Source organism: Kogia breviceps, chromosome 10, assembly GCF_026419965.1.
Source record: "Kogia breviceps isolate mKogBre1 chromosome 10, mKogBre1 haplotype 1, whole genome shotgun sequence".
Classification (NCBI taxonomy): Eukaryota; Metazoa; Chordata; class Mammalia; order Artiodactyla; family Physeteridae; genus Kogia; species Kogia breviceps.
The window spans coordinates 94893418-94909916 of record NC_081319.1 but is presented as its reverse complement, the minus strand read 5'-3'; the positions used below and the strand labels follow the sequence as shown (position 1 = coordinate 94909916).

The 16499-nt window shown below is 43.7% G+C and overlaps 1 protein-coding gene across 4 annotated transcripts in view; it reads right to left on the bottom strand.

The window, feature by feature from the left end:
• Positions 1-16499, bottom strand: part of ATXN1 (ataxin 1) — a 402319-nt gene that overhangs the window by 280584 nt on the left and 105236 nt on the right. Inside the window, exon 1 of one of the 4 annotated variants that reach the window (XM_067006730.1) lies at positions 1967-2010. The exons of the other annotated variants lie outside the window; for them this stretch is intronic. The gene's annotated coding sequence lies outside the window, so the exon portion shown is untranslated. Of the gene's footprint in view, positions 1-1966; positions 2011-16499 lie in introns of those variants that run through there. 4 annotated transcript variants of the gene reach the window in all.

Genomic DNA, 16499 nt, shown 5'->3' with positions numbered 1-16499 from the left:
CACTTCTCTGAGATTCTATAATGAAGACAGCTGTGATAACAGCAGAAGTGGAGAAAAGAATCCTGTCTAACCCCAGGGGGCAAGGAATGAGTGTTAATTTCTGTCCATAAGTCTAAAAGAGCATAAATTGCACAGATTACATCTTTTTTCCTTGAGATGATTTTTTTAATTAAATTTTTATTTTTTTTATTGAAGTATAGTTGATTTACAATGTTTCAGGTGTACAGCAAAGTGATTCAGTTTTATATATATATATTCAGTTATATATATTATATATATATAATATACTATATATATTCTTTTTCAGATTCTTTTGCATTATAGCTTATTACAAGATATTCACTAGAGTTCCCCGTGCTATACAGTAAGTCCTTGTTTATCTCTTTTATAGATGGTAGTGTGTATCTGTCAATCCCAAATTCCAAATTTATCCCTTACCCCACTTTCCCCTTTGGTAACCGCAGGTTTGTTTTTTCTGTCTGTCAGCCTATCTTGCACAGATTACGTTTTTAATGGATGTCTGTGCGATAACTTGTATCCGTTTTTTCCATCTTTGCTCTAAGAATCTTCCATGGTCCCTGATGCAGGGATGACCGGCCACTCTCAAGGGGCTGGAGGATTTACCATAGCCTACCTGTCAATTACAAGGCACTGAGTCACACAAACGGTGTGTGTGACTCCCCGTGTTCCTGCTCAGAAGCCCACAATCTTTCTGGGGGGGCAAGGCACGCATCACGTGCAGAAAGCTAGTAATAGTAGGCAGTTTTTCAATTTACACACATTTATTCAGCAAATAGTTACTGAAGACCTACTAAATGCAAGGCATTCCACCCAGACATTCAGGACAAAAATATGACTAAGACGTGGGCCCAGGAGAGAGACAGATGGGGTTCAGTGTAGAACTGTTTTATCATGGAGCCTTCAGAACGCTACTAGGTGGTAAAAATAGCAGATTTTCCCTCTCCAAAAAAAAAAAAAAAAAGCACTGAGCACACAGAAGTAATCCAGTTACTGAGTGAGCATTCTGGCCACGAAAACGTATTTGGAATGAACACGGTGATGCCTTCTGATGCTTTCCTCCTTAGAACCAGCGTCCCAGACACATGAATTCTCCAATACCCACTGAAAGGCAAATGACCAGCCGACCCTAATGCAAACTTGCCCCCATGGAAGATTTGAAAGGAGTCTGCCTTCCCTGACAGACCCTAACCTCAAAAAAGTCAGGGAGAGAGTGTGTGCACAATGCCTGTTGCAGAGTGAGTAATTAAAAACATTTATGACATTAGCATTTTAAATTCGCTGGCTGCATATTATGGTAAGATTGACCTCTGACAAGCCTGTTGAAATGGTCATTTAAAGACTGGGTGATGAATATAATCCATAATCAATCAATTATGAATTCAATGAATGAATCAAGCCCATTTACAGCTACTGTTATGGGCTGAACTGTGTTGTGCACCCCCCTCCCCGCCCCCCAACCCTCCCAGCCCTCCCTGCCAATTTGCTAGGTTGAAGTCCAAACTCCCAGTTCCTCAGAATGGGACTGTATTTGGAGACAGGGCCTTTAAAGAGATAAGTAAGGTAAAATGAGGTCACATGGGTGGGGTCCTAGTCCAATATAATTGGTGTCCTTAGAGGAGATCAGAACACACAGACAAGGAGGGAAAACCGTGGGAAGACACAGGGAGAAGATGGCCGTCTACAAGCCAAGGAGAGAGGCCTCAGGAAAAACAACCCTGCTGAAACCTTGATCTTGAACTTCCAGCCTCTAGAACTGTGAGGAAATAAAAGTCTGTTGTTTAAGCCACTCGGTCTGTGGTACTTTGTTATGGCAGCCCTGGCAGACGATTAGAGATGCCGAGTACCTGCTAGAGACAGACCTACTGCCCTGTAAACAGCCACTTTGGAAAGACAACGTGAAGTAGCAGAAAGAGAGTGCTAGGGCAGGAACGAGGAGCCCACCTACCTACACATTTCTGGTTCCAGTCTGAACTCTTGGTCAAGCCATTTTCCTTCTTCAGGTCTGTTTCCTCCTTTTAAGGTAGCAGTTGAGATCACACAAGCTCTAAGTTTCAGGTGACCTAGAACTGTATGAAGCCATGTGATGAACTCAAGGCAGCCTTCTAGGATATGACAGAAACCACAGGGAGGTGTGTCTGCTTTTCCTTCACGACATTCAGCCAGTACAGGAGGCTCTTCCATCCCTTTCCATCTGCTCCCTGAACCACTGCATTAACATCACCCACCATCCAAGTATAAGATCCTCTCCCAGCAAATCTCCTATCACAAAAGGGACAGACACCGCCACTCAGCTCCACTGGGCCACCCAGCATCTGGGGAAGATCAACTCGTGGAAGCAAGCTGAAGAGAGGTGAAGAAGAAACAAGAAAAGGCTGACGAATGGCTCCACACACAGGGTGATTTTAGCATATATTCTAACCAAAAAAGAACTGGTCATTCTGAGCAAAGATGTTAATGAGCCCTGCAAACAGAAATGACCACAACAGAATGACAGACATCTTAAATGATTTTTCTTCTCCAGGAATATTGGCACTAATGATCACAAAATCTTCAACAGCAGTACAAGTAAAGATAAAGACGCAATCACACACCCTTGGTACAGCCTCAGTGCAGACACACACTGGGCTGTCTGTTCAGCATCTGTTGTTCTGGAAATTGCCTAAACACACAGGTGGGAGCAGTCCTGTTCATACTATATGATTCAAACCCCAGATACACCGTGGGTTGTTGATTCTGGGTTTTGGTTTCTTTGTTTTTTTTTTTTTTTGTCTTCCAGCACCTAAGGCCCAGCTGCCCCTCCCTTTGCCGAAGTCCATGAGACACCCTCATGTTCTTATCAAAATCCCTGTTTCTCTGAAGCTGCCTCGGATGAGGCAATAAAAAGAGTACTAATTAGTAAAGCCATTATTTCAAAAACAGACAAGCAGAAAGATTTTCTTTAAACTAAAAACTCAGTTTTTAAAAAAGGTTTATCAATGTTGCCTGCTTAGAGCCTCTATAACCTCTAGTAGAAAAAGCGATTTTTAAAAAAATCCTGACCATTTATTAGATGTTATCAAGGTAAGGATGAGAATGTTTCCTGGGAGGGTGCCTTCCATGTTCCCGTCCAAGAAGCCATGTCCATACTGATAGAATCACGGACCTAGACTGGGTCTTAGAACTCCTTTTCCTGGGCAACTTCCTTCCAACTATGGGCAAACACCAGGTCTCTCTCACTCATTCCTTCCTTCAGTAAGCATTCGGGCCCCTCTGTATTTTGCAACTCGCCTGCCGGGGGTCAGAGGCAAACAGGAGAAAACCACACATGCCCCAAGAGGAGCTCTTCCCCAAAGGAGGACACAAGCCATTCTGTCGTTAAGCTGAAGTTGTGAGGCCGATTTAAAGAATCAGTCTTGGGCTTCCCTGGTGGCGCAGTGGTTGAGAATCCGCCTGCCGATGCAGGGGATACGGGTTCGTGCCCCGGTCCGGGAAGATCCCACGTGCCACGGAGCGGCTGGGCCCGTGAGCCGTGGCCGCTGAGCCTGCGCGTCCGGAGCCTGTGCCCCGCAACGGGAGAGGCCACAACAGTGAGAGGCCCGCGTACCACAAAAAAAAAAAAATAATAAAGAATCAGTCTTATCACTTAACAATATATCTCACATACAGATAAAGAAATCCAAGGGCCTGAGGACAGGACAGTGTGTGCCAAATGCACACACAAACACATGCTGAAGTACTGTATAGGTTGACTCGGAGGGGATTTGTTAGAGAAAAGCTGGTAGAAGCAATCACTTCGATGTATAAAGGTATGGAGAGCCTAGAACTCCAAGTACCATGCTGGGCAGAGCACTATATGCTCATCTGTAAATCTGCACCAGAGAAAATAAGCAATGATCATACCTCCCAAGCTCTGACATTAAAATAATGCATTATTAAAAATGAGCTTCTTAGGGCTTCCCTGGTGGCGCAGTGGTTGAGAATCCGCCTGCCGATGCAGGAGACATGGGTTCGTGCCCCGGTCCGGGAAGATCCCACATGCCGCGGAGCAACTAAGCCCGTGAGCCATGGCCGCTGAGCCTGTGCGTCCGGAGCCTGTGCTCCGCAACGGGAGAGGCCACAACAGTGAGAGGCCCGCATACCAAAAAAAAAAAAAAAAAAAAAAGAGCTTCTTAGGTAGAAAACGAACATTCTGAGAGTTTATGAAATCAGAAACACTAGAATAGGAAGTAAGGAGATGATACTTGTCAGAAGATACTAAGAAGACAAGCCAATAAAAGGGATCTGTTCATAGAATGATTCTAAATACCACACGGTCAGACTGATACTTAGAAGTATGGCTTTTAATAGAAATAACATTAGAGAGGTTTCATTATGTAAATGGCAATTAATGGCGATGACTTATATGGCCGCCTGAAATGCCCCAAGCAGTCATTTGCATTTTTGCAGCAGCAGAAACGTCAAGGATTTCTCTTACTGAATTATGAGGGACCCTTTCATTGGTATACCATAGCTTTTACGATCTCAATAAAAAAGCCCACCTGTGCCCTTAGTTGCTCTTAGATGATAATAATAATAATATATACTCTTTGATGATGATAATAATAATTAGGCACATTTATGTGCTGACTACCTTACATGTAGAAGTCCTATGAGGCATGATTGTTATCCCAGGTTCACTGTTGAGAGAATGAAGTCGCCTACCCCGGGTTCTCATGGTTATTAACAAATGGAGGCTGGATTTGAATCCTCGTCTCCCTCATGGACCCCAAGCCCATGCTTCTCTCCACTGCCCTGAACATCAAATGGTCCAAACTCTGGCGGTATCATGACCATAACGCTTCAGAAGGTATACAGCGCCTGTGCAGGTAGAGATGGGTCTAGAAAGATGAGTACACCTGGCAACCCCTGTGTGTAAATATCACTATCCGCTCCCACTCAGTGGCACCTACGTTTGCCACCTGAGACCCCTGGATATCGGTGCCACGCTCCAGCCAGCTCTTGAAATGGTGCAAAGTATTCAAATCACACCCGTGTCACAGGTCGAAATCCCAGATCAGCCCAAAGCTAAACCATCTGTCCTACATCTACCCCGGAGGTCTCACTGGACATTCCATCAATCTCTGAAGTCAACTGGATTCCCTCCTCACCACTCCTCCGTCAGATTCTTGGTTTCACGATCCACATTTCTATAGGACTCTCCCGTCCTTAGTTCTCAACTATTAAAATCAGTGCTCTGAAATCCCAAGGTGATTGATCATAGAACTCCCATCTCAGCCACACACCTTCGTTAGAATGTTCAATCAATAACAGTTTTGTTTCAGCTACCTTTACTGATTTCCCCTATACATCCTTTGAGGAATTCTCCATCAAATAACTAAAAATGGACATCAGGAGGAAAGAAGAAGAGATGAAAACCTCTAATGCTTGAAAAAAGAGTGTGCGTTTAACATCAGACAGAGCTGGTTTCCAATCCTTGTTCTACATCTCACACAGTAGCTGTTAATCTTATTACTTAACCTTTGTCTTGTCTCATCTGTAAAACAAAGACAGTGACACTCATCTCCTGGGGTGGTTTTGAGGTTTAAATAGGAGGTTATAAGCTAATGTTCCTAGTGGGGTGCCCAGGAAAGGGTAAAGTTCCTTCCTTTTCTGCTTTCCTCCATCGCCCAAGAGTGTACTTCCCCTAATCACTGTTCTTCCCTCACTGCCTCCTCACATAAGCCCCAGGCCCTGGCTTGTGTCCCACAGGCTGGAGGCATCCCTCCTGGGGCGGTGGGGGAGGGACTGAGTCGGTCCTGTCACCCTGTAAGGGTGGCCTGCAAAATTCGCTCCTCTGTGAATACTGCACAGGCACACAGACAGCTGTTAACAGGATGCACGTGGCAACATGCCTGATATATTAAGGCAGGAGGTAAATGCTAGGTTACACTATTATTTCCATGAGATTGGTGGGGAGGAAGAAGACACTGAGCCTTTGCTCTCCTGAATTTCTTCTGAACTGCATTCCTACCGACAAGATTTTTGTCAATGACCCAGAACCACTTAAGCTTCCAGGAAACCAAGCAACAAAGCAGACCAAGACTAGATAATTGAAGCCCGGGGGCTGGGGGGCTGGGGGGCTGGGGAGGCAGTAAGAGTCCCACAGTCAGAGGCGGTGGCTCCCACCAGGGCTGCATTCACAGCGCTCCAAAAGGTGGGAGGGGCTTAAAGAAAAACACAAACCGAGAGTTACCATGTCAGCCCTAGAGTTTCACAAACACCAGCCTCTACAGACACCAGAAGATGTGAAATTGCTAGACGATCTGAAGGTTAAAGGAAAAGCATGTATTTTTAAAAGTGGGAAATAGATGAGAACTGTCAGTACAGTAAGTACTCATTTTTAGAATCTCTTATTGATAGATGGTCATTTTGTAACAAAGAAACATTTAAAAAGAGGCATGGATAGCTAACTTGGCCACTTCATAAGATTTTCTTGTTTGATAGATTTAGAGATTTAAGGCACTGCCATAACCATAAATCTTTTGCAAACAAGGAAGATTATAAACAAAGTAATTAGTTAATTAATTAATTAGACAAACCAGCCATTGACAAGCCTGGGGAAATCCCTCCCAATGCTGCTTTTTTTTTTTTTTTTTCTCTTTTTCCAGTTTTGGAGGGAAAAACTTTGGAAACAAACATGACCTACTACACCTACAATTCCTCATTTTAATTTTTTCCCCCAAGCACCCACAAATCCCGGTCACCCAAGTTTAAATCCCTTACCCAATGCCTACCATCCGGAGCCCTCAAGGGGCTGCCGCTGTGTTCTGTGTTTGCCAACAGAGGCTGTGACACAGCCCTCCCCGAGAGGCACCTGCCTCACAGAGCGTGTAACGTGGCCGCCAGGGCGAGACGGACACTTCGGAAAAGGCAAATATCCCACGCTGCCCAGGGGGTTGGAGCAAGTATCCTGAGCAGCTTCAAGCGATTAGACCTAAGACTCGGAGCTAATTAATGGAAACTGAAGCAAAGATGGTGACAGCTCAAAGCCAGGGTGTGAAGCTCGTGTCATCTGGTAGAGAGAACCCCGGGAGAAATCTCCTACGGGTAGGACATTCATGCTTGCCCTTTGCTTTGCAGGCTAACACATTTCGTTTAGAAACATGTCTCTACTCTCCCGAGAGACTTTATCAGGTGTTGACCTGCTACTAATTCCGGCAGTGCCTACACCACAGCTCACAAAATAACTCTTCACTCATTGGATTCTGATCACCCAGCTGCCATCATAGGGAAGGATGTTCTTCAACTAAACAAACCTACTTGTTGTCCGGCTTCTGTATGTCCAATCCTCACAAGCAACCATCTCCAGCTTGAAATGCCCCTTGGTCCTCTACTTCACACCATCATGACTCTTTCTTCCTAAAAGACACGGTTTAAACCACCTTCTCCCTTAATCCCACCCAAGCGAACCCTGTGTAGTTCTGGCATCCACGCAATCACTAGACTTAGCTCTTATTTCCCATTGACACAGATGTCTCTATAGTGAAAATGTTAATCCAACTCATGACTAATGTGTGACTTTGGGCAAGTTACTTCTCCTTTCTGGGCCTCAGTTTCCTCATCTGTAGAAGGCAGATAACAAGAATCCCTATGCTGTGAGAATTAAACATTTATTTTTAATTGTGTGTGTGTGTGTGTGTGTGTGTGTGTGTGTGTGTACGTGCACACATGCACTTAGGGCACGCAAAGAGCTTAGCACGGTATTCAGTATTCCGGTATGTGGTAAGTACTCAGAAAATGTCTACCGCTTTCAACAGCATGACTATTATTACTGTCACTCTGTTACTTGTGCTTACGTTTGTATTGGTCTCCACCACTTGATTACGAAACTCTTGAGAGAAGGAGCTATTCTCACACAGGGCCCTGAAACTAAGGATGTGACAGAAGTTCAGTAAGTGTTAACTAAACAACTAAGTAGCAACTTGGCAAGGGCTCAGGTATTTCAGACTCAACCTACACTGCTGATTACAAAAGCTCATTCATATGGGTGAGTTCAGGCAAAAGCAAATAACAATTGTATCTGATTCTTTAAGCCGGAAAGTGGTAAGATAAATAAATACTACGTCTGAACCTGCAAAGAAATGAATTGTAAGAGGGCTTCAGAACAAGAAAGCAAATCTACTGTGGCCTATGAACATCTCCAGAAGCATCCTGAAGATATGACTGAAGAAGAGGCGAGAAGATAACAAGGAAGCCAGGCCAGCACTGCGCACTAAGAGAAACCTAAGCCTTCTGTGCTGGGGGAAGGGCAAGGAGCTCAGGCCATGCAAGGGAAACGCGGTTCCTTGAAAGGTGTTTTCCAGGTACAAGTTAGTTACCCCAGGTCTCGGCTCTAACCTCAGGCAGTGCTCAGTTCACCCAACAAAAGCCACCTGCCCATGGAGAGAGACATCCACCTGAATTTACACCGAGGGTATTTCCAGCCTGTGTTCTAGACCACCACTACACTCCTGTCTTCCTTCCACCCGTTCCACTTCTGTTCTTAACCATTTTCATTTCCCCTGTACGTCAGATGTCTCTTAATCTTCAGGTACAGACCGTCCTAGGCAAGGGAACTTCCAAGTATTATCCAGGCTACTACTGCCTCCTCTTACAGAGGAGGAAACTGTTCCAGGGGTTAGTAGTTTTCCAAAGGTCACAACAGTAGTGGCATTGCAGGAACTGAGGCCTGGATTGTGTGACCAGTTGGAAACCAGCAATCTGGTTTCCAACTCTGCAGCATCCTGCCTTCTTGCTTCTCTCCCTTCCCAGCCCTTCACTGTGGCTGCTAAGTCATTAAGGTAAGTTTTGTTGTCAAGCAGGCCACTGGGACAGGCCTCCTTGCTTTGAGAGGACAAAATATACTTGGCTCTTTCGACCCTGCCGCCACTCTGCTCTGCGTCACACATAGCGGCCCTTCTGCTACTGTCAGCACCCCTAATAGTCTATGACACCATATCTCCCTAAGATTCTTGACTAATAAGAAAGTTAAATGGCTAATGCCATACCTTGAATTCCAGGTGCATTAAAAAAATAATCTAAAGTAAATCAGCTTTTACACCTAACAACAGACTGGGAACAATAAAAAGAACTCTTTGGAAAAGGAAGAAACTAATTTAGCACACTAGAAAACAACAGCTGCCTTCTCAAATCAAAGTTACCTGGAACAAGTAACTGCTTAGTAGGGAGAATAATTTACCTTCAAGTAACCATGTCAAGCCAGGAAAAAATGTTTCACAAAATAGCCATTAAGTTAATTTTTCTTTAGGTGGCGTGGGGAACAAGAGAAAAGCGATATAGTTCAATTTTACTAAGAACTCCTAAGAAACTCTGATACACTGTACATGCTCCAGGCAAATGGCCAGCCAGAGGGGGACAGAGATTCCCAGGAATATGTGAATCATAATTGTTAGTCATCGGTTTGGGGAATTTAGGAAACAGCTCCCATCAGTTAAACATATCATTATTCACTAAGTGTCCAAGATATAAACTTCCTTGGAAACAACTGGTGAAGATATGAAAGGCTATGCCCAGCCTCTTAATTTTCCTATTTTGTGGACTGACAGATTCAGAGGAATTTCATATATTAGTATGAAGGAGAAATGAATACATTTAATTCATATACACATAAGCACAGTTATATATATTCCTAATCAGAGGTGGATCTAGTTTGCAGGGTCTGAAGCTTATAAAGTTAGGCAAAGGATGGAGGGGAGGAGTGGGTCTTTAAAAAAGAGTTCATAAAATCAGATACCGGGCCTTAGAAGGGGCCTGTACAAGTGAGAGGCTTTGAAGCTGAAGTGGCATTAGCTTCGAGACAACTGCGCCTGGTCCGTAATACACTCGGCATATACGCGACCATCACAAGGGTACGGACACTTGTAAACGGCCAAGCTCTACATAGTTCATTACAGTCCTCTTCAACATCAAGTGTATCATAAATACTTCTGCACACGTTTTTGCTGAGTTCGGGTGGCCACAGCAGAAATGTTTAAACAGTATGTTTTAGATGAGCTGTTAAAAGAATTCCAGTATGTGGCTTTACTACCGTGGCAGGAAAACCTGTCCTCCACAGTCATTGATTATGCAGTGATGTCTCGTCTCCGGAAGCCCATCTAAAGGTTCCTGAGAGGGTATCTCAGATCAGTGTCACCGTGTAAACTAAACTCAGTGGTTACGATGAAGTGTGGATGACACCAGGAAGAACGGTGCCCCTGAAATCAACAAGCTTAGGTCTGGGCTCAGGCACGGCTGGTGAAAGGGCCATTTACAACACGCTCTGCCCTGCGCCAGGAACCCAGTGCAGGGAGAGCCCTCCAGTGCATCTTACTTATGGCCAGAGAAAATAAGAAGAGAGAAAAATCTCTGAGCACCTCAACTTGAAATCAATCCACAGAGCCCCTGCACCAGAAGAAAAAGATGTACCCTGAAAGAAGATTCAAGAATCACAGGCCTCTGGGATTAGACGTAAATGTCTACCTTAGGCCAGCAGAAAGTCATTACTGTTTCATTAACTTTCAGGAAGTAGACTAGCCCCTTCCAGGCTTTCCTTCTTAAGGCCCTCTGAGCTCCAGGGTGCCAGTGGAGTACCGCTTAGATCAGCAGCCGCGGCTGGAATAGAAATCCGAAAATAAACCAATCGCTCTGACACGTCAACTCACTACTTTTAATTGTGGCTCATTAAAGATGTAAATAGAAGATGAATTACGTTCATCTCTACTACAATTTCATTGCTGTGGTAAAATGACACTGCTTCTGTTTCTACGCAAAAAGGAATACTTCTGCTTTGCGTAACATCACCGCAAGTGGAGGGCTCCAATTCACCAATTTTTCCAAGAGCAGCCGTCACGTGTTTCTGCCCGTTGTTGGACAGAGGCAGGCAGGCAGACAGAATGAGTAATTTTAAAATTGCCCAAAAGCAGAAGAAAAGGCAAGTCAGTCAAAAGATGGAATCTAAAAAATTCTGAACTCTTCTTAGTAGGCATTACGGAAATGCAAGCTGGTTCACTGACTCTCCCAAGTGGATGAGAGAAGTACAGGCAAGGAAAGGGGTGAGACCAGTGTGGATACCCACCAGGAAATAAAGGTCCACTCCTGCAAAGGGGGTACAGCTGCAGCTGAGCTTAAACCTCTGAACGTCGGCACCAGCACGGGTGCCAAATATCCAGAAGTCCTGATTTAAATGCATTCAGCGGATGATCTGATATTTTGCAGGACCTCACTCAATTTCATAGAGCAGATAACCGCTCCAAAATTTGTCAAGTTAATAAATACAGATTTAGGTTGAATTTGCATAATATGTGCTTGTAGGTTCACTGGCCATTACCTTTGAACAGTCGGAATTGAACTTTCCCTCTCACTAAATGTCACTCCAAATTCCAGGCAGCACCTGGAAGCAAACACTGCTCTGGGCCAGTTGCTAAGTGTTTTTAGTATCATAAGTTTGGTTGCAGTCAGGTAGAAGAAGCAAAGCATTTAAGGCTCTTGCAATGTACTTACTCCCAAACTCTACCGCACTGTGAAGGACAAGTTCACTCTACACACCAAGCCAACAGAGGACACCAGGCTCTTACACAAGTGGCTAATGTGATGGGCTCCTAGAAATGACCACCTGCCAGCAGTGTCATTTAGAAGGATGCTGGTCCTGAGGACAGTTGAAAATCATTTCTTTCCCATCAACTCCAACAAAGTAGATTAGGTCCTTGTAGGGCTTTAGTTTCTCTGAAAGCAGCAGAGTGCTAACAAAGTGCCCTTTAAACCAGCGGAAGAGACAACCCTAGTGGAGACTGGAAATCAGAAGTGGCTCGACAGAGGGAGGGGGTGATGGCAGAGTACAGGCAAGGGGTCGGGGACAGTCCAGGGTTTGAATCCTAGCTTTATTCCTACAAGCTGTGTGATACTCTTCAGCACCAGTAACCTCACGCAGTATAATGACACACAACTTGAACGGAAGACTCAGACTCATTGTCTTTCAATTTTTTGGTGAGGATCAGATGAGATGAATGAAATAGGTACAGGCACAAAGACATTGATTTATTAAGTATTCTTAAATTCGTTTTCTCTTCAAAAAGCTAAAATGTACAAAAAGTGTCCCCCAGGTTTTGTCGAGGAAGCTTTTAAAAGAGACTCCACCAGTATCTACAGACTATCCACCAGGTTGAAGGTCTAGTGCTATGGCTCGTGGGGGACACAGGGATGTGTAAGATGTGTCTTTAATTTCGGGGCACTTAAGAGTCTAACAGCAGGTAAGTAAATCACTTCTCAGTCTGATGACGACCCTCTTCTGTTCCAAAACCTTCAATGGCTTCTCCACCACTTAAGAGAAAATTCCAACCCTTAATATGAGATTAATTCAATTGTTCATCTGTAAAATGGGGGTAACTAACTATGTTGCAGTGAATTGCAATCAGAGCCAATTTATGTAAAGCACCAATCTCAGAAGCTGGTGTGAGATTGCTTTTCAATTAGTAATTCACATTAATCATTATTATCCTCATCATTATGAAATCAATGTCTCTCCTCCCAAGCTCGCGTTATTCCACCTCACACACCTTACACTGGACCAAACCAGTTCCCAGGGTTCCTCTGGCACACGCAGCCCCTCCCTTCTCACCTCTGTCACTCTGCATCCTGTCTGGAACGCCCCGCCCCCACCTCTGCCATTTGGGACCCTTGCCTCGCTTCCACGTCTAGCCCAAAACGCTTCCTCCAGGTCCTCCCCACCCGCGACCAGACCAAGTCTCTCACTCCTCTGTGTTCCCACGGCATTTCTTCACCTTCCCTAACTGGGCTGACCCCCAGTTTCCCCTTCCCTAATTGAGCATAAATTCATAAACTCAGTTTGAAGGAAGGCGAAGGCTGGAAAAATTTTATTATAAACTGAGGCACCGTCTAAGTGAATACCATGAAAGTGACATGATAATAACAGCTAACATTTTGTTACAGCTTTCTGTGCATGAACTCATTTTGTTCTCACAACTCTGAAAGATGCTGCTTTATTTTCCCTACTCCGTGGATGGATAAACCAAGACCCAAAGAGGTTAAGTTACTTGCTGAACATTACACAGCTAGTAAGGGGCAGATGTGTATTCAGACCCAGGAAGTTTGCCTCTAGAACCGACGCTCTTTCACTGCATTACGTTGTTTCCCAACAGCACTGTAGCAAGTTACTATGTACTATTTTTTAAAATCTATGGGGGGGCTTCCCTGGTGGCGCAGTGGTTGAGAGTCCGCCTGCCGATGCAGGGGACGCGGGTTCGTGCCCTGGGCCGGGAGGATCCCGCGTGCCGCGGGGCGGCTGGGCCCGTGAGCCATGGCCGCTGCGCCTGCGCGTCCGGAGCCTGTGCTCCGCAGCGGAAGAGGCCGCAGCAGTGAGACGCCCACGTACCGCAAAAAAAAAAAAAAAAAAAAAAAATCTATGGGGCTTCCCTGGCGGTCCAGTGGTTAAGACTGTGATTCAAATGCAGGGGGGGTGGGTTCGATCCTTGGTCGGGGACTAGGATCCCACAAGCTGCACGGTGCGGCCAAAAAAAAGAAAGAAAAAGAAGTCTATGGACACACTGTTAACTAATTTATGGAGTGTGAAATAAATATGAATTTGTAGGTAATACAGTTAAATGATTTAAAAAAAAAAATCTGTGATGACCATAATCAGTTCTTTCGGGGCTAGATTTTAAAACGTCAGATCCATCAAGGTATCCTGTTCTGTAGACCCTTAAAGTCTCAGAAAGACTTCCTAATTGAGGCTACTATAGCTTACAGACACATCTGCCTGTGCACACCAATGCTAAACAACCTCAGGAAACTACAGCCACAGTATCACCCCAAGGACCCCTATACATGGTCTGCAGAGGGCAGTTGAACATAAGCACATACTACTCTGGGTAGCACCTGAAGCTGTAATGAAAACTGCAGTGCTCCACTGCCTGCTGGAGTTTTTGTCACCAGGTATTTAGAATGCTTTCGAGTACTGGCTCTCACAAAAGGGCATTTCGACAGTCAGCATCTCCTGGTAAATGAACTGCAGCAGTCACGGGGCAACACTGCAGCCCCGTGGACGGTGCACCAGAGAATAACTAACAGTGAATGGCAAGTCTGCATGCATTCACGCAAGCCCTGGTCTGTTACTGGACGCATCTTCTAGACAGCCGAGGGGTTGGGCTTTCACATGAATGCAATGCTCAGGACAGGAAAAGAGGAAAATTTGGCAAAGGTTCTTCACTGTGGCAGACAGACAAAGATCAACTAACGTGAAAGGCTGAGAAGTGACGTGGTGTATAACACATCTCGTCAGTGCTCAAGGCTGTTGACTGACCAATTTCTTAATCTGGTCATCTGACTATGGCTCAACTTTGGGCATAATTTTATAGGCAAGAAAACTGAAAACTGGGTAAGAATATCATGCAAAAAACCTGTCAAACCTCACTCTTGCTGAATAACTCATTAATTCTAATCATTTGTCTATAGATCCTCTTGCATTTTTATGCAATTATATCATCTATCATCTAACATTAATAGGAAAAATTATACATAATATGTTATAAAATAATATAGAATTAAGTATTAAACAATCTTACCCTGATGACAAAATATTCTTTAAAAAGATGTGTAACACGCCTCATACATTCAATCCCATCAAATCCCATCTGAATTCCTTGCAAACAAGTGCGAATGATGATTTTTAGTGGCAATTTTAACATGTGATACTAAAAAACCATCCTACTCCACCCTTTGAAAAGGAACTTTCAGGGATGCCAAATTAATTTTGAAGATGACTTTTCATTTTATTTAAGCCAAGATATTTTTTTCTCCTTTGATATTTTAACCAAATAGAATTCTTAGAAATGAAAAAATAGTAACAAGTGTATTTCTAGAGTAGAATAGACTTTCGGAATTGAAAATGTTACATCAATCCTTTCCTGTTATCCAGTCTTGGCTTTTTAAAGTCCCTTAGGAAAAAATACCACATATTCATATTATGTTGCCAGCACTGGATGTGTTATTTCTTTGGATTTCTGATTTGGCCGATATGATTTTTCATGACATAAAACAGTTAAAAAAAGCAATTTCTAGTAACTTCACAAATATGGCTACTGAGAAGCTGACGTGATCCTCCCTGATGTTAGAATTTTCAAACACCAAAGATCCACCCTAGCAGTTTAGCGAAAATGGTCTGATGCTGAATTCAAGGACTTCTGTAAAAATTATTTAACCAAAAACATGTACTTTTTATAATTTTTACAACAAGTTAATTAGCACCGAGCTTATCTGAAAAATGTTACATCTCACCTGAAGGATCTATAAATGAAGTCTTTCCTTCCTGCTCACCTTCCATAAATATGTATTAAGCTATATTATATGCAGGAATGGGCTTAAGACTTGGAATACAAGGTTTAAAATAAACCAATCTCCACCCTCATGAGCCATCCACGGAGACAGTACAGAAACAAAGACTTCTAGTACATGTAGAGGAAGAGGGGACATTTCCATTAGGCCTCAATGAATGGGGAGTCCACTGGGTAGAGAAACAGAATTTCACGCAGAAGAATCAACATGAAGAAAGGCATGATTATTAAAATACATAGCATGTTCAGAACCGAAGGAAGCATTGTGTGGAGAGATGGGAGGGATGTGGCAGATGAGATTTAAATGCTAAGCTGATAATGAGTTCCTAGGAGGTCGAGAATGTCATGCAAACGAAATTCACATTTTATCTTAAAGGGAAGGAAAAGCCAACAAAATCCTTTATCTGTTTCCTTTCATTTCATCATATTCATTCATTACTCCGGAAAACACCAAGAGTATCATTTTTGAATAAAGAAGTACCAATCGCCCTCATACTGTAAACATCTTCATTTTTGCTTTATTTACTACTAGTCTTTGTTGACAGGCACCCATTTTCACCATTACTTTGTAACCAATGTGTCTAAACAATTCTGAATCATGAATTTTACACTTAATAGTGTATTAGAAACACTCTTCCATACTTCCTCACACTGTCAGGGTTTTTCAGGAATAATTCAATCAGATCCTTTCTTTAAGAAGGTAATTCTTAAAATAGTAGGATGAATGGAACGCAGAAAGGAAAGATTTAAGACAAGAATACTCTTTTGGAAGTGGCTGCAGTGGTCCAGGCAAATAATGCTAACAGCCTGAAAGAGAACAAGGGCGAGGAGACAGGGAGAAGGCGTAGACTGTAACAGATTGAAGAGGCAAAACTGCAGTTTGTGGTCAAGGGATGAAGTACGGGAAGAGGAGGAGGTGACCAGCATCAATGACTAGCTGGTTGGTGACCCTGTTTCTCCAAACAAAGAATCCATAACGGGAGACAGGAGAGTGACAAGTACAGGTTTAGACTCAAGTTGAAGACCCCTCTGGAATATTCAAATTGGAGCCGTCGGGGAGGAAGTAGGAAGCCAATGACCTTAAACTCTGAGGAGGAAGGGAGAGCAACGTTAGTCATTCGAGCAGAGCTGGTAATG